This window comes from Rutilus rutilus, assembly GCF_951802725.1.
Source record: "Rutilus rutilus genome assembly, chromosome: 4".
Classification (NCBI taxonomy): domain Eukaryota; kingdom Metazoa; phylum Chordata; class Actinopteri; order Cypriniformes; family Leuciscidae; genus Rutilus; species Rutilus rutilus.
In genome coordinates this window covers 46131510-46150054 of record NC_140212.1, presented here as the reverse complement: position 1 = coordinate 46150054, position 18545 = coordinate 46131510, and the positions used below count along the sequence as shown (strand labels likewise).

At 39.5% G+C, this 18545-nt stretch overlaps 1 protein-coding gene across 1 annotated transcript in view; it reads left to right on the top strand.

The window, feature by feature from the left end:
* Positions 1-18545, top strand: part of LOC311289533 (uncharacterized protein) — a 295816-nt gene that overhangs the window by 177087 nt on the left and 100184 nt on the right. The gene's annotated exons all lie outside the window — the stretch shown is intronic.

Here is an 18545-nt window from a genome sequence, read left to right as displayed (position 1 = left end):
CCCTGACAACGATCACGTGTGTTTCGTGTTTATTCGAACACCTTCAGTTCCACTAATGCTCACAAATCTGTTTTTTATAACGGTAAAATCTCTTTTCATGTAGTCGTGATGTTAAATTGTGTCATGTTTATCGAAATAAAAATGATAAAACTGATAGTAGACCCTACTACATTGTTATTTATTTTGAACTTTATTCTTGTACAAACAGATGCTGTATTAAGCAGTACATAAAGTGTTAAATGGAAACGTATCTGTAACGTCTGTGTATTTGACAAACTTTGCATTTATTTAACTCAGCTATTATAAAGAATGCAAACATCACGTCAGCGTCACTACGGGAAGCAGAAAGTGTCCGACTTCATGTTTCATCGAGCAGCAGCCGATGTCCAACACACCTATTTACCTGTCTGTCTGTCTGTCTGTCTCCTAACTATATATATCAGTGCTGTCTGTCTATTTACCTGTCTGTCTGTCTCCTAACTATATATAAATCAGTGCTGTCTGTCTATTTACCTGTCTGTCTGTCCGTCTCCTAACTATACATATCAGTGCTGTCTGTCTATTTACCTGTTTGTCCGTCTCCTAACTATATATATCAGTGCTGTCTGTCTATTTACCTGTTTGTTTGTCTGTCTGTCTCCTAACTATATATATCAGTGCTGTCTGTCTGTCTGTCTCCTAACTATATTAATCAGTGCTGTCTGTCTATTTACCTGTCTGTCTGTCTCCTAACTATATATATCAGTGCTGTCTGTCTATTTACCTGTCTGTCTGTCTGTCTGTCTCCTAACTATTTATATCCGTGCTGTCTGTCTGTCTGTCTCCTAACTATATAAATCAGTGCTGTCTGTCTATTTACCTGTCTGTCTGTCTGTCTGTCTCCTAACTATATATATCAGTGCTGTCTGTCTATTTACCTGTCTGTCTGTCTGTCTGTCTCCTAACTATACATATCAGTGCTGACTGTCTATTTACCCGTCTGTCTGTCCATCTGTCTGTCTCCTAACTATATATATATCAGTGCTGTCTGTCTATTTACCCATCGGTCTGTCTGTCTGTCTGTCTCCTAACTATATAAATCAGTGTTGTCTGTCTATTTACCTGTCTGTCTGTCTCCTAACTATATATATCAGTGCTGTCTGTCTATTTACCTGTTTGTCCGTCTCCTAACTATATATATCAGTGCTGTCTGTCTATTTACCTGTCTGTCTGTCCGTCTCCTAACTATACATATCAGTGCTGTCTGTCTATTTACCTGTTTGTCCGTCTCCTAACTATATATATCAGTGCTGTCTGTCTATTTACCTGTCTGTCTGTCTGTCTGTCTGTCTCCTAACTATATATATCAGTGCTGTCTGTCTGTCTCCTAACTATATAAATCAGTGCTGTCTGTCTATTTACCTGTCTGTCTGTCTGTCTGTCTGTCTGTCTCCTAACTATATATATCAGTGCTGTCTGTCTATTTACCTGTTTGTCCGTCTCCTAACTATATATATCAGTGCTGTCTGTCTATTTACCTGTCTGTCTGTCCGTCTCCTAACTATACATATCAGTGCTGTCTGTCTATTTACCTGTTTGTCCGTCTCCTAACTATATATATCAGTGCTGTCTGTCTATTTACCTGTCTGTCTGTCTGTCTGTCTCCTAACTATATATATCAGTGCTGTCTGTCTGTCTGTCTCCTAACTATATAAATCAGTGCTGTCTGTCTATTTACCTGTCTGTCTGTCTGTCTGTCTCCTAACTATATATATCAGTGCTGTCTGTCTGTCTCCTAACTATATATATCAGTGCTGTCTGTCTATTTACCTGTTTGTCCGTCTCCTAACTATATATATCAGTGCTGTCTGTCTATTTACCTGTCTGTCTGTCCGTCTCCTAACTATACATATCAGTGCTGTCTGTCTATTTACCTGTTTGTCCGTCTCCTAACTATATATATCAGTGCTGTCTGTCTATTTACCTGTCTGTCTGTCTGTCTGTCTGTCTGTCTGTCTGTCTCCTAACTATATATATCAGTGCTGTCTGTCTGTCTGTCTCCTAACTATATAAATCAGTGCTGTCTGTCTATTTACCTGTCTGTCTGTCTGTCTGTCTGTCTGTCTGTCTGTCTGTCTCCTAACTATATATATCAGTGCTGTCTGTCTGTCTCCTAACTATATATATCAGTGCTGTCTGTCTATTTACCTGTCCGTCTGTCTGTCCGTCCTTCTGTCTCCTAACTATATATATCAGTGCTGTCTGTCTATTTACGTGTCCATCTGTCTGTCTCCTAACTATATATATCAGTGCTGTCTGTCTATTTACCTGTCTGTCTGTCTCCCAACTATATATATCAGTGCTGTCTGTCTATTTACCTGTCTATCTGTCTCCTAACTATATATATCAGTGCTGTCTGTCTATTTACCTGTCTGTCTGTCTCCTAACTATATATATCAGTGCTGTCTGTCTATTTACCTGTCTATCTGTCTCCTAACTATATATATCAGTGCTGTCTGTCTATTTACCTGTCTGTCTGTCTCCTAACTATATATATCAGTGCTGTCTGTCTATTTACCTGTCCATCTGTCCATCTGTCTGTCTCCTAACTATATATATCAGTGCTCTCTGTCTGTCTGTTTAGCTGTCTGTCTGTCTGTCTGTCTGTCTTTCTGTCTCCTAACTATATATATCAGTGCTGTCTGTCTATTTATCTGTCTGTCTCCTAACTATATATATCAGTGCTGTCTGTCTATTTACCTGTCTGTCTGTCTGTCTGTCTGTCTGTCTGTCTCCTAACTATATATATCAGTGCTGTCTGTCTATTTACCTGTCTGTCTGTCTGTCTGTCTCCTAACTATATATATCAGTGCTGACTGTCTATTTACCTGTCTGTCTGTCTGTCCATCTCCTAACTATATATATCAGTGCTGTCTGTCTATTTACCTGTCTGTTTGTCTCCTAACTATATATATCAGTGCTCTCTGTCTGTCTATTTACCCTTTCCGTCTGTCTGTCCGTCCTTCTGTCTCCTAACTATATATATCAGTGCTCTGTCTGTCTATTTACCTGTCCGTCTGTCCATCTGTCTGTCTCCTAACTATATATATCATTGCTCTCTGTCTGTCTATTTACCTGTCTGTCTGTCTTTCTGTCTCCTAACTATATATATCAGTGCTCTCTGTCTATTTACCTGTCTGTCTGTCTGTGTCCTAACTATATATATCAGTGCTGTTTGTCTATTTATCTGTCTGTCTGTCCGTCTGTCTCCTAACTATATATATATATATATATATCAGTGCTCTCTGTCTGTCTATTTACCTGTCTGTCTGTCTGTCTGTCTGTCTTTCTGTCTCCTAACTATATATATCAGTGCTGTCTGTCTATTTACCTGTCTGTCTGTCTGTCTGTCTGTCTGTCTGTCCATCTCCTAACTATATATATCAGTGCTGTCTGTCTATTTACCTGTCCGTCTGTCTGTCCGTCCTTCTGTCTCCTAACTATATATATCAGTGTTTTCTGTCTGTCTATTTACCTGTCCGTCTGTCTGTCTGTCTCCTAACTATATATATCAGTGCTGTCTGTCTATTTACCTGTCTGTCTGTCTGTCTGTCTCCTAACTATACATATCAGTGCTGACTGTCTATTTACCCGTCTGTCTGTCCATCTGTCTGTCTCCTAACTATATATATATCAGTGCTGTCTGTCTATTTACCCATCGGTCTGTCTGTCTGTCTGTCTCCTAACTATATAAATCAGTGTTGTCTGTCTATTTACCTGTCTGTCTGTCTCCTAACTATATATATCAGTGCTGTCTGTCTATTTACCTGTTTGTCCGTCTCCTAACTATATATATCAGTGCTGTCTGTCTATTTACCTGTCTGTCTGTCTGTCCGTCTCCTAACTATACATATCAGTGCTGTCTGTCTATTTACCTGTTTGTCCGTCTCCTAACTATATATATCAGTGCTGTCTGTCTATTTACCTGTCTGTCTGTCTGTCTGTCTGTCTGTCTGTCTGTCTCCTAACTATATATATCAGTGCTGTCTGTCTGTCTGTCTCCTAACTATATAAATCAGTGCTGTCTGTCTATTTACCTGTCTGTCTGTCTGTCTGTCTGTCTGTCTCCTAACTATATATATCAGTGCTGTCTGTCTATTTACCTGTTTGTCCGTCTCCTAACTATATATATCAGTGCTGTCTGTCTATTTACCTGTCTGTCTGTCCGTCTCCTAACTATACATATCAGTGCTGTCTGTCTATTTACCTGTTTGTCCGTCTCCTAACTATATATATCAGTGCTGTCTGTCTATTTACCTGTCTGTCTGTCTGTCTGTCTCCTAACTATATATATCAGTGCTGTCTGTCTGTCTGTCTCCTAACTATATAAATCAGTGCTGTCTGTCTATTTACCTGTCTGTCTGTCTGTCTGTCTGTCTGTCTGTCTCCTAACTATATATATCAGTGCTGTCTGTCTGTCTCCTAACTATATATATCAGTGCTGTCTGTCTATTTACCTGTTTGTCCGTCTCCTAACTATATATATCAGTGCTGTCTGTCTATTTACCTGTCTGTCTGTCCGTCTCCTAACTATACATATCAGTGCTGTCTGTCTATTTACCTGTTTGTCCGTCTCCTAACTATATATATCAGTGCTGTCTGTCTATTTACCTGTCTGTCTGTCTGTCTGTCTGTCTCCTAACTATATATATCAGTGCTGTCTGTCTGTCTGTCTCCTAACTATATAAATCAGTGCTGTCTGTCTATTTACCTGTCTGTCTGTCTGTCTGTCTGTCTGTCTCCTAACTATATATATCAGTGCTGTCTGTCTGTCTCCTAACTATATATATCAGTGCTCTCTGTCTGTCTATTTACCTGTCCGTCTGTCTGTCCGTCCTTCTGTCTCCTAACTATATATATCAGTGCTGTCTGTCTATTTACGTGTCCATCTGTCTGTCTCCTAACTATATATATCAGTGCTGTCTGTCTATTTACCTGTCTGTCTGTCTCCCAACTATATATATCAGTGCTGTCTGTCTATTTACCTGTCTATCTGTCTCCTAACTATATATATCAGTGCTGTCTGTCTATTTACCTGTCTGTCTGTCTCCTAACTATATATATCAGTGCTGTCTGTCTATTGACCTGTCTATCTGTCTCCTAACTATATATATCAGTGCTGTCTGTCTATTTACCTGTCTGTCTGTCTCCTAACTATATATATCAGTGCTGTCTGTCTATTTACCTGTCCATCTGTCCATCTGTCTGTCTCCTAACTATATATATCAGTGCTCTCTGTCTGTCTGTTTAGCTGTCTGTCTGTCTGTCTGTCTGTCTGTCTTTCTGTCTCCTAACTATATATATCAGTGCTGTCTGTCTATTTATCTGTCTGTCTCCTAACTATATATATCAGTGCTGTCTGTCTATTTACCTGTCTGTCTGTCTGTCTGTCTGTCTGTCTCCTAACTATATATATCAGTGCTGTCTGTCTATTTACCTGTCTGTCTGTCTGTCTGTCTCCTAACTATATATATCAGTGCTGACTGTCTATTTACCTGTCTGTCTGTCTGTCCATCTCCTAACTATATATATCAGTGCTGTCTGTCTATTTACCTGTCTGTTTGTCTCCTAACTATATATATCAGTGCTCTCTGTCTGTCTATTTACCCTTTCCGTCTGTCTGTCCGTCCTTCTGTCTCCTAACTATATATATCAGTGCTCTGTCTGTCTATTTACCTGTCCGTCTGTCCATCTGTCTGTCTCCTAACTATATATATCATTGCTCTCTGTCTGTCTATTTTCCTGTCTGTCTGTCTTTCTGTCTCCTAACTATATATATCAGTGCTCTCTGTCTATTTACCTGTCTGTCTGTCTGTCTGTCTGTGTCCTAACTATATATATCAGTGCTGTCTGTCTATTTATCTGTCTGTCTGTCTGTCTGTCTGTCTGTCTGTCCGTCTGTCTCCTAACTATATATATATATATATATATATCAGTGCTCTCTGTCTGTCTATTTACCTGTCTGTCTGTCTGTCTGTCTGTCTGTCTTTCTGTCTCCTAACTATATATATCAGTGCTGTCTGTCTATTTACCTGTCTGTCTGTCTGTCTGTCTGTCCATGTCCTAACTATATATATCAGTGCTGTCTGTCTATTTACCTGTCCGTCTGTCTGTCCGTCCTTCTGTCTCCTAACTATATATATCAGTGCTTTCTGTCTGTCTATTTACCTGTCCGTCTGTCTGTCTGTCTTTCTGTCTCCTAACTATATATATCAGTGCTCTCTGTCTATTTACCTGTCTGTCTGTCTGTCTGTCTGTCTGTCTGTCTGTCTCCTAACTATATATATCAGTGCTGTCTGTCTATTTACCTGTCTGTCTGTCTGTCTCCTAACTATATATATCAGTGCTGACTGTCTATTTACCTGTCTGTCTGTCTCCTAACTATATATATCAGTGCTGTCTGTCTATTTACCTGTCTGTCTGTCTGTCTGTCTCCTAACTATATATATCAGTGCTCTCTGTCTGTCTATTTACCTGTCCGTCTGTCTGTCTGTCTGTCCGTCCTTCTGTCTCCTAACTATATATATCAGTGATCTCTGTCTATTTACCTGTCTGTCTGTCTGTCTATTTACCTGTCTGTCTGTCTCCTAACTATATATATCAGTGCTCTCTGTCTGTCTATTTACCTGTCTGTCTGTCCATCTGTCTGTCTCCTAACTATATATATCAGTGCTGTCTGTCTATTTACCTGTCCGTCTGTCCATCTGTCTGTCTCCTAACTATATAAATCAGTGCTGTCTGTCTATTTACCTGTCTGTCTGTCTGTCTGTCTGTCTCCTAACTATATATATCAGTGCTGTCTGTCTATTTACCTGTCTGTCTGTCTGTCTCCTAACTATATATATCAGTGCTGTCTGTCTATTTACCTGTCTGTCTGTCTCCTAACTATATATATCAGGGCTGTCTGTCTATTTACCTGTCTGTCTGTCTGTCTGTCTGTCTCCTAACTATATATCAGTGCTGTCTGTCTATTTACCTGTCCGTCTGTCCATCTGTCTGTCTCCTAACTGTATATATCAGTGCTCTCTGTCTGTCTATTTACCTGTCTGTCTGTCTGTCTGTCTTTCTGTCTCCTAACTATATATATCAGTGCTGTCTGTCTATTTACCTGTCTGTCTGTCTGTCTCCTAACTATATATATCAGGGCTGTCTGTCTATTTACCTGTCTGTCTGTCTCCTAACTATATATATCAGTGCTCTCTGTCTGTCTATTTACCTGTCCGTCTGTCTGTCCGTCGTTCTGTCTCCTAACTATATATATCAGTGCTCTCTGTCTATTTACCTGTCCGTCTGTCTGTCTGTCTCCTAACTATATATATCAGTGCTGTCTGTCTATTTACGTGTCCATCCGTCTGTCTCCTAACTATATATATCAGTGCTGTCTGTCTATTTACCTGTCTGTCTGTCTCCTAACTATATATATCAGTGCTGTCTGTCTATTTACCTGTCTATCTGTCTCCTAACTATATATATCAGTGCTGTCTGTCTATTTACCTGTCTGTCTGTCTCCTAACTATATATATCAGTGCTGTCTGTCTATTTACCTGTCTGTCTGTATGTCCGTCTCCTAACTATATATATCAGTGCTGTCTGTCTATTTACCTGTCTGTCAGTATGTCTCCTAACTATATATATCAGTGCTGTCTGTCTATTTACCTGTCCATCTGTCTGTCTCCTAACTATATATATCAGTGCTCTCTGTCTGTCTGTTTAGCTGTCTGTCTGTCTGTCTGTCTGTCTTTCTGTCTCCTAACTATATATATCAGTCCTGTCTGTCTATTTACCTGTCTGTCTGTCTGTCTCCTAACTATATATATCAGTGCTGACTGTCTATTTACCTGTCTGTCTGTCTGTCCGTCTCCTAACTATATATATCAGTGCTGTCTGTCTATTTACCTGTCTGTTTGTCTGTCTCCTAACTATATATATCAGTGCTCTCTGTCTGTCTATTTACCCGTCCGTCTGTCTGTCCGTCCTTCTGTCTCCTAACTATATATATCAGTGCTCTGTCTGTCTATTTACCTGTCCGTCTGTCCATCTGTCTGTCTCCTAACTATATATATCAGTGCTCTCTGTCTGTCTATTTACCTGTCTGTCTGTCTTTCTGTCTTTCTGTCTCCTAACTATATATATCAGTGCTCTCTGTCTATTTACCTGTCTGTCTGTCTGTCTGTCTGTGTCCTAACTATATATATCAGTGCTGTCTGTCTATTTATCTGTCTGTCTGTCTGTCTGTCTGTCTGTCTGTCCGTCTGTCTCCTAACTATATATATATATATATATCAGTGCTCTCTGTCTGTCTATTTACCTGTCTGTCTGTCTGTCTGTCTTTCTGTCTCCTAACTATATATATCAGTGCTGTCTGTCTATTTACCTGTCTGTCTGTCTGTCTGTCTGTCTGTCCATCTCCTAACTATATATATCAGTGCTGTCTGTCTATTTACCTGTCTGTCTGTCTGTCTCCTAACTTTATATATCAGTGCTCTCTGTCTGTCTATTTACCTGTCCGTCTGTCTGTCCGTCCTTCTGTCTCCTAACTATATATATCAGTGCTTTCTGTCTGTCTATTTACCTGTCCGTCTGTCTGTCCGTCCTTCTGTCTCCTAACTATATATATCAGTGCTCTCTGTCTGTCTATTTACCTGTCTGTCTGTCTTTCTGTCTCCTAACTATATATATCAGTGCTCTCTGTCTGTCTATTTACCTGTCTGTCTGTCTGTCTGTCTTTCTGTCTCCTAACTATATATATCAGTGCTGTCTGTCTATTTACCTGTCTGTCTGTCTGTCTCCTAACTATATATATCAGTGCTGACTGTCTATTTACCTGTCTGTCTGTCTCCTAACTATATATATCAGTGCTGTCTGTCTATTTACCTGTCTGTCTGTCTGTCCGTCTCCTAACTATATATATCAGTGCTGTCTGTCTATTTACCTGTCTGTCTGTCTGTCTCCTAACTATATATATCAGTGCTCTCTGTCTGTCTATTTACCTGTCTGTCTGTCTTTCTGTCTCCTAACTATATATATCAGTGCTCTCTGTCTGTCTATTTACCTGTCTGTCTGTCTGTCTGTCTGTCTTTCTGTCTCCTAACTATATATATCAGTGCTGTCTGTCTATTTACCTGTCTGTCTGTCTGTCTCCTAACTATATATATCAGTGCTGACTGTCTATTTACCTGTCTGTCTGTCTCCTAACTATATATATCAGTGCTGTCTGTCTATTTACCTGTCTGTCTGTCTGTCCGTCTCCTAACTATATATATCAGTGCTGTCTGTCTATTTACCTGTCTGTCTGTCTGTCTCCTAACTATATATATCAGTGCTCTCTGTCTGTCTATTTACCTGTCCGTCTGTCTGTCTGTCTGTCCGTCCTTCTGTCTCCTAACTATATATATCAGTGCTCTCTGTCTATTTACCTGTCTGTGTGTCTGTCTATTTACCTGTCTGTCTGTCTCCTAACTATATATATCAGTGCTCTCTGTCTGTCTATTTACCTGTCTGTCTGTCCATCTGTCTGTCTCCTAACTATATATATCAGTGCTGTCTGTCTATTTACCTGTCCGTCTGTCCATCTGTCTGTCTCCTAACTATATATATCAGTGCTGTCTGTCTATTTACCTGTCTGTCTGTCTGTCCGTCTCCTAACTATATATATCAGTGCTGTCTGTCTATTTACCTGTCTGTCTGTCTGTCTCCTAACTATATATATCAGTGCTCTCTGTCTATTTACCTGTCTGTCTGTCTGTCTCCTAACTATATATATCAGTGGTGTCTGTCTATTTACCTGTCTGTCTGTCTGTCTCCTAACTATATATATCAGTGCTGTCTGTCTATTTACCTGTCCATCCGTCTGTCTCCTAACTATATACATCAGTGCTGTCTGTCTATTTACCTGTCTGTCTGTCTTTCTGTCTCCTAACTATATATATCAGTGCTGTCTGTCTATTTACCTGTCTGTCTGTCTGTCTCCTAACTATATATATATCAGTGGTGTCTGTCTATTTATCTGTCTGTCTGTCTGTCTGTCTATTTACCTGTCTGTCTGTCTCCTAACTATATATATCAGTGCTCTCTGTCTGTCTATTTACCTGTCTGTCTGTCCATCTGTCTGTCTCCTAACTATATATATCAGTGCTGTCTGTCTATTTACCTGTCCGTCTGTCCATCTGTCTGTCTCCTAACTATATATATCAGTGCTGTCTGTCTATTTACCTGTCTGTCTGTCTGTCTGTCTCCTAACTATATATATCAGTACTGACTGTCTATTTACCTTTCTGTCTGTCTCCTAACTATATATATCAGTGCTGTCTGTCTATTTACCTGTCTGTCTGTCTGTCCGTCTCCTAACTATATATATCAGTGCTGTCTGTCTATTTACCTGTCTGTCTGTCTGTCTCCTAACTATATATATCAGTGCTCTCTGTCTATTTACCTGTCTGTCTGTCTGTCTCCTAACTATGTATATCAGTGGTGTCTGTCTATTTACCTGTCTGTCTGTCTGTCTCCTAACTATATATATCAGTGCTGTCTGTCTATTTACCTGTCCATCCGTCTGTCTCCTAACTATATACATCAGTGCTGTCTGTCTATTTACCTGTCTGTCTGTCTTTCTGTCTCCTAACTATATATATCAGTGCTGTCTGTCTATTTACCTGTCTGTCTGTCTGTCTCCTAACTATATATATATCAGTGGTGTCTGTCTATTTACCTGTCTGTCTGTCTGTCTCCTAACTATATATATCAGTGCTGTCTGTCTATTAACCTGTCTGTCTGTCTATCTGTCTCCTAACTATATATATCAGTGCTGTCTGTCAATTTACCTGTCTGTCTGTCTCTGAACTATATATTTCAGTGTTTCAGTGCTGTATGTCTGTCTGTCTCTGTTTATCTGTCTTTTCAGTGTTGTTTGTCTCTTTTTACCTGTAATTTCAGATATGTTGTGTGTAGGTCTTTTGACGGCAGACTGTGATTCTCCACATAGTTTCACTCTTATGTCACGAGTCCTTTTGAAAAACTGGTTCTAATAGTTTTAAGAAAACGTTGTGGTATAACAGGTTTAATTTCTTAAGAAAAACTTCCCCCTCCACAGTCCTTTATGAAAACACAGAATTGAAAGGAGTTTCAAAGCAACTTCTGCTCAAGACAGTTCAAGTTCAGTGGAGGAACAAGACTCATCTTCACCGTCATTATTCATGGTTAGTAAATACTACTTCATAAAATACTGACATATATAGATTTAACAGTGTCATGAATCCATTCACATTGATCTAGACTTATCAAACAGCATTGACACACTGTGTATAACATTTTTGATTGTTAACAAAACTCAAAGCAATATTTGATATTTTACAGTAATTTTAGCAGATTTAATCAACACAGTGTTCTGAAGCCTCATACTGTATGTCTCTCAAATCAGACAGTATCTCATTTCTCTATTTATTGATACACACATTCATCTCAGAACCTTTATTTTAAATAAATAATTTAGATCATGTGAAAGTATATTATTCATAATTCAGTCTGTCCACAGAAACATTCTGTGTCAAACCTCGGCTTGCACATCTGATCACCTCACTTTGAGCTTGACTCGCGTCTGCCTGTTTCTGTGTGTCTGTGTTTGTGTGACTCTTGTGTGAGGAACAGCCGACTTTTTAAGGAGCTCATATTATGCCTTTTTAAATGTTCAACTTTATTTAATGTGTAACTGTAATGATGAGGTAGAATCAAAGGAGGAAGCAGGATCCAAATCCACATGCAGCACTTTATTAAATAAACTCAGAACTTCACAGATGCAGACATAGACACAGGACCAAGACTCAGGAACAGAACAACATTCAAAATCAAGAACCCACAAACACCGAAACAAGACACAGGGTTTAAATACAAAGACTAACAAACTAAACAAGATAACAAGGGGGCATGGCTAATCAAAAACACCTGGGGAGCCTAATAAAAAAGAGACTACAAAACATAGTACAGGACAGGAAATGACGAAAGTCCACACAAGACAAGGGGAACATAAGACAGGAATCATAACAGTAATGTTGCTTTTTGTGCACGAAAAAGCACTTTGTCACTCCAGCAATATTTATTCTTTATATCAGTGTGCACTGTTTTTGAACTCCCTTAAACCTCATTACTGTTACTATTTCGATGTTGTGGAAGTGTTGGCAAGCACTGAGCGACAACGAGAGAAGATCCAAGTGAAGTTTTATTGGTAGTACAATCCAAAGTCGTAGTCCATTAAACAGGCAGAAGATCAGCACACAGTAAATCAGTCCAATCAAACAAACAATTCCAGAGGAACGGGAAAACCAAGACATGAGCAGATTTATAAAACCAGGAACATAGAAACGGGGAAAACGCTCAGAAATGCTGTGAACCAGCTGGAGTTATTCTCTATATCAGTGTACACTGTTTCTGAACTCCCTTAAACCTCATTACATCCTCATTTAAATAATTACCGCCCAAGAAAGCGTGAGCAGAGTCCAAGAAATGCTCTTTCTCAGATCTAATCTAATGATATATATGTGATTTCATTCCCAGCTGATTATGTTCAGAGACATAACCAATTGGTGAACTTTGTGTATTTGCGCTCAGACCATATATCGTCGGCGCCGATGGTCTCATGGTCAGTGTGCCGATATGTAGCGCCGTTGCGCTTGGGCGGCCTGAGTTCCAGTCCCGGCTCGTGGACCTTTCCCGATCCCGTCCCCTGTCTCTCTCCAACCTCGCTTGTCAACCTGTCACAATAAAAGGCAAAAATCACCATAAAAAATAAAAATAAAACATATATCAGAAGCTTAAATTGGCAAGGCTTTTTAAACAAATGCAAAGAACAAACATTTCATCATAACCACGACAGAGATGATAATCAAAACCAAACAGATGATTTATTTATTGCTGGCAGAGTATCTGAGGCACGAGCTGTAAAGGCTCTGCCCACTTCTGGAAAAGCAGAAGCTCATTTGTATTTAAGGAGACACACACACACACACAAAAACATCATGTCTTTGCTTCCACTCAAAAGTGGGCATTTACAGAATAGCATAATAATTGAGCTGTGGGGTATTTCGAGCTGAAACTTCACAGAACCATTCTATGGGACACCTGAGACTCATTATCTTGTGTTATTATATTATATTGTAAAAAGGAGCATTATAGGACTTCTTCAACAGAGGAGTTTGTATTAGTTCAATGAGAGTCCTGATCTGATCACAGCTTCATTTCATAATCCAAATAACATTTGAGTGCTTAGGTCCAAATGTTAGGAGTGAAACTACTTCAGATCTTTTTCTTTTTGTCCTGCAGCTGTGAATCGGTGAAGGACGATGGCGTCTGTTAAAGAGATGCTGTTAAACTCACTGAAGAAACTGGGAGAAAATGATCTAAAGGAGTTTCAGTGGCACTTAAAGAATCATGATCATGAGTGTATATTAAAGTCTGAAATGGAGAATGCAGATAGGTTGAAAACTGTGGATAAGATGGTGGCGTGTTTTGGATCAGAAGAAGCTGTGAAGATCACTGTGAAGATCCTGAAGAAGATGAACCAGAATAATCTGTCTGAGCAGCTGGAGAACAATCACAAGCAAGGTAATGTTTAATTCACTCTGACTGTAACGTAATTGACAGGCAATATGAAGACATGTACCGCATCACCCAAGTCTATGTGTATATAACACTGTACTGAGATTCCTTCGTCAGAAACAGACAGTGTTGGGTAAGTTACTTTAAAAAAGTAATTCGTTATAGTTACAAGTTACTTCTCATAAAAAGTAACTGCGTTAGTAACTGAATTACATCATTACAAAAGTAACTAATTATCAGGGAAAGTAACTATTGCGTTACTTAAAAAAAAAAAAAAGTTTAAATATAAGAAATGTCTTGGATACCCCCAATATGAAATGTTACATTAATTAAATGGACACTAAATAAACATCTTATTATTATAAAACATTGTACACTAATCTACACTATTTTAATGTTGCTGTGGGACAATGTGAGAGACAACTATTAACTTAAAGGTGAACTAAGTAACTTTTTTACCTTAACTGAACAGCTTCGGAGTCATTGGAATGGTCATATTACTTATTTCGGGTTGAATGGTGGTCGTTTCGCACCCCCCTGGTGCCCGTGAGCGGAAAATCCGCACTTGCAACTTTGAGCCGGCGGGTCGCCGGCCGCCGCGTCAGGAAGTATCGCGTGATATCAGGTCTCGCGATGTAAACAATTGCTTTACGGCCAAAAGAAATCTGCTAAAATGCTGTCATTATTGCGCTCCCTGACGCTGTTCGAACCCGAATGAAGAAGACGTTTTAAAGAATGTCCCATCTGCTTTGATGTCGTTGATCTACTAGCCTCTGGTATCTGAGAATCGCCAACGAGTTTTTACAACAGTGTTGTCAAATATCTATTCCGAAGCTGTGGGGGGAGCTCTAGAGAGAAACCTGCGAGCAAAAAGCGAGAATACAGCGAAGAAATCCCGAAACTACTGAGCCCCGCTTTAAATATTAAAATATTATCACTACTATAGTGGAACAACAAAACACAATCAGTGGTTTAGAAGTTTTAATATTTATTGCACAGACCACAACTGGCCAACAAATAAGTCTAAAAATAAATCATGCTTCTTAAGAAATGTACCAAAAATAAATAAATAGTAATAAAACATATACATACACTAGTGCATATAATTAAAATGATAAAACTCACACACCTTTACAACTGGTAGACATTCTGTATAGCCTACTTGAAGTATTTTCTTCCTCACAATAGTAAGTTTAACAAAAAGTGCTCTCAATATAATACTGAACAATGTACCAACATAAATAATAATAATAAAATATAATCTTTTGGGGGTTTATTTTTATAACCTACAGAGAACGTCATCATCAGAGGTTATTTTAGCCAAATTCTAGTCATGTTTGCCGCACGTGTGTTTGAACGTTCGAATGTGTTTGAATGTTTGAACGTTCCCTGTAGGTTATTTTGGAGTTTATGTTATATAAACTAATTAAAACATTGCATATGATACCAATATGCTACAGAGATTATTCTAATGCTGAAATGTGTAATTTATTTATAAATAAAGTATTTATGCTCGGACACACTCGGTCTCTCTCGCGCACTGTCGAGCGCGCTCGCAGCATTCGCCTCGCTTATGTCCAGTCCGGCGCCTCATAAACACACACATCAGAGAAAAAACTTTGCAGCTCATATGGCTGAGAGAGAGCCTACTCAGATGAAAACCGCTTCAGTGATCTCAATTATAGTAAAGCCGCATTTTTATTGACAGTAACGGTAACGGCGTTGTAACGGAGGAAATAGTAATTAGTTTGATTACTAGTTACTGAAAAAAATAACGCCGTTTATTTATAACGCCGTTATTCCCATCACTGGAAACAGATTATTAAGCAATGCTGCACTTTGGATTTCTCCAATCAAGCAGAATAAATACCGGTACAGCATGCCGCTGAGTTGAGCTTCCTTTGTCAAACAGACTTACGGTTTAATGCTGAAATTACCGATACTAGTTAAAAATCTAAGACTTTTTCACTTTTAGTAGAGATGTCAAGTCCAGGTATCGTTTTATCTGCATTTAAACAAGCCAGTAACCAGTGATCAAAATGCGTCTCGCATGTTGCGTCCTATTTGGATCGGAATGATCAAATGCGCATTTTTAGGATAACAATAGTTTAAACGAAGGGCACTAGGTCGTGTTAGTTTACGCAGCTCAGGTGGTTTGCTTACTATCTGTCGGGTGACGCATGCCCTATTTAAAGTTAGTATTTCATGTCACAAGTCATTGTCATGGAAACTAATAGGCAGCAGTGCCAATTTCAACCAGAAGGTGGCAAATGTCTCTATGGTTCAAAAGCAGTGCATAGTCTGTTGGCACGTGAGGCTTACACATGCATTCAAAATTTTCTTTAAATCAGTAAAATTCTAATTTTACTAATGCAGCTTCCTGCTTCTTTTGAACACACATTTTCATCTACTTTAAAAGTTCTATGTCCTATGCTGATTGGGATCTTTGTAGCAGAGGCTTACATTGTGGTCAAGCGGTGTGCCTTCTGGTTTGTTTGCAGTTCAGAGTCACTGGGGTCTTAGGAACCCTTTCTGACGAGGCCTTGTGTTAAAGGCCTTCTGCATCAAGTCAAGCATCACTGAGTGGGCATTGCATGGGGCGGCCAGAAATGGTGACTAACTGGTTTTGGAGGAAAAGGTTACTGGAGTCTGCATTCAGACTCTTAAGTCTGAGAATCCTTTTATGATGGCTTGTTCCAGCTGCTGGTAGTGCCACAGCCAAAGCCAGAACGCGGTGCCACTCTGGGCTGGATGTGATCCAGAGCAGATGGAGTCTGTCTTGGTGTGTCATAGCGGTCGAAGACTGCAGTGAAAATCAATGTGTCATAGATTGGCAGGGATGTTTTTGACCATTCGCTTGAGATCTTGGAGTATCACTTCATGTGTCGTTTCAGGGTTTGAATTAAACCTTTTCCTCTGCGGCTGCAGAGGCTCTCCGGACACTGGCGGGTGAATGTCAAGCCGAGCATTTGTCTCCTTCCCCCTTTGTGCAGGGCTGGGGGAGCTTACGAACTTCATATCTGGGGGAGATATGAAGTTTAGCAGGATACATCTTTCTTGTAGGGTCCATTTGCAGTTGGTTGGACTGTTTCAGTTCTGTTCAGGACCACTTCGAGTTTGTCTATAATGTTACAGCATTGCTGAGTCAGTGTTTGGACTTCAGCTCTGGCTGGACACTGATGGCTTTAGTGTCTCTCTTTGAGCTCAGCCAGTTCTTTAAGTTCTTTGATTGACACAGTTCTTTACCCGTCTGTTGGCAGGTGCTCAGCATCTGTCAGCCACCTGAAGACTGGTGATCTCTTTCAGTTGCTCCATTCTGTTAGGGTCTTTGCATCTGTCCTGTGCCTGCTGACGCTGAGCAGGGTTCGTTCTCTGTGGAATTCTGTGGCTGGCAGCGTTAGATCATTTACTTCCTGTCTGAGGCCTGCGGGAGCGTGGCCAAGGAGAAGATGATGCTGGTCAGCTCTTGGTGGCTCAGGCTGGGTGTCAGACGTCCACTGGCATACTTGTGGGAACACAAGAGAGGAGTGGCAAATGCTTTCGGGAAACGCACCCCTGGGTAGTTACGGAAACAACAGTTGCTAGAACTACTGTAGTCCTATTAGAAAGAGGGAAGATGTTGATAGTAAATATCTAAGATAGGGTATAAGTAAAGGTAGAATGTCCTTATAGCTCCAAAAAACTAAAAGGAAAGGGAAACAATTGATTTAGTTAAATTTCAAATTTAGTTTATCTAGTTAGTTTATTTTTATTTTTTTTACTTTGTTTCAGCCTGAATTTCCATATTCAGCTAAATAAAGTAAATAAACTGAAATAAAATCAAAATAAAGAGTAAACAGGGAGTGTGCTCATAGCTCTGGTAAATAAAAGGTAAATTGAATAAGCAAATTGATTTAATTTAATTTCAAATTTAATTAAATTCAACTTAACTGAATAGGAATATTCAGGCTCATCAGGTGTAAATACACTAAATAAAATAGGGGTAGACTTAAGTCGAAATAAATGAAACACAAATAAAAACCAAGGTATCTGGGTTTCAACTAAAAGTGAAACCAAAAGGGAGGGGGTCGAGAGAGAGAGAGAGAGAGAGACAGAGACCGAAAGAGAGAGAGGGCGGAGTAGTTTAAACCGCCTATGAGACGTGCTTCGTGAAGCTTGGAAACCAGTGTGAATCATTTGTCTCAAATCAGTGATTCTGAGCATGTATCAGACTGTTAAAGTCACGGGATTTCAGTAAACGGTCTTCGTTGCGCGTCATAGATGTTTCGAAATTATTCTAAATTTCAATGGTTTGTGAACCAGTGTGTATTTTATGTTATTTCATGTTAATCAGTTCATCAATAAATGAATGCAGGTGAGTCTGTTCTAATATTTGTGGCAGAGTTAGTTACTTGTTAGCATTCCTAAGAGTCATAAAACCATCCTATCTGATCGCGGCCATGGCAACCAGGCCCCTTTCGCCGCGCCTGGAGGGTTGGGACCACATCTCTCAGATGGAAGTTAAAAGATTTGTTCGTACATATGCAACATAATTGTGTCTGATTTGTCTCAGTCGCCACAGATTACACAAATATGACAATCACAGATGGCAAAAATGGGTATCTGGAGCTAGCGAATAGGTTAAATCAATTTTTTTCGCGTTTCAATAGTGAGGATACTAATAGTGATGAAGGAACTTTCTTGACATCAACTAATAACTTCTCCATCAAAGAGACTGATGTAAAGAAAATGTTTCAGAGTTGCAATACACATAAGAGCCTGACAGCATCTGTGGACGAGTGTTAAAAAACTGTGCTGAGCAACTATCAACGGTTTTTACTTTGTTATTCCAAAGATATTTAAAAGCTTTGAAAGGCTTGATTAAAGGTATGTAGTGTCAAAAACGCAATATTGACGCAATCGTGCCGAAAGAACAACAC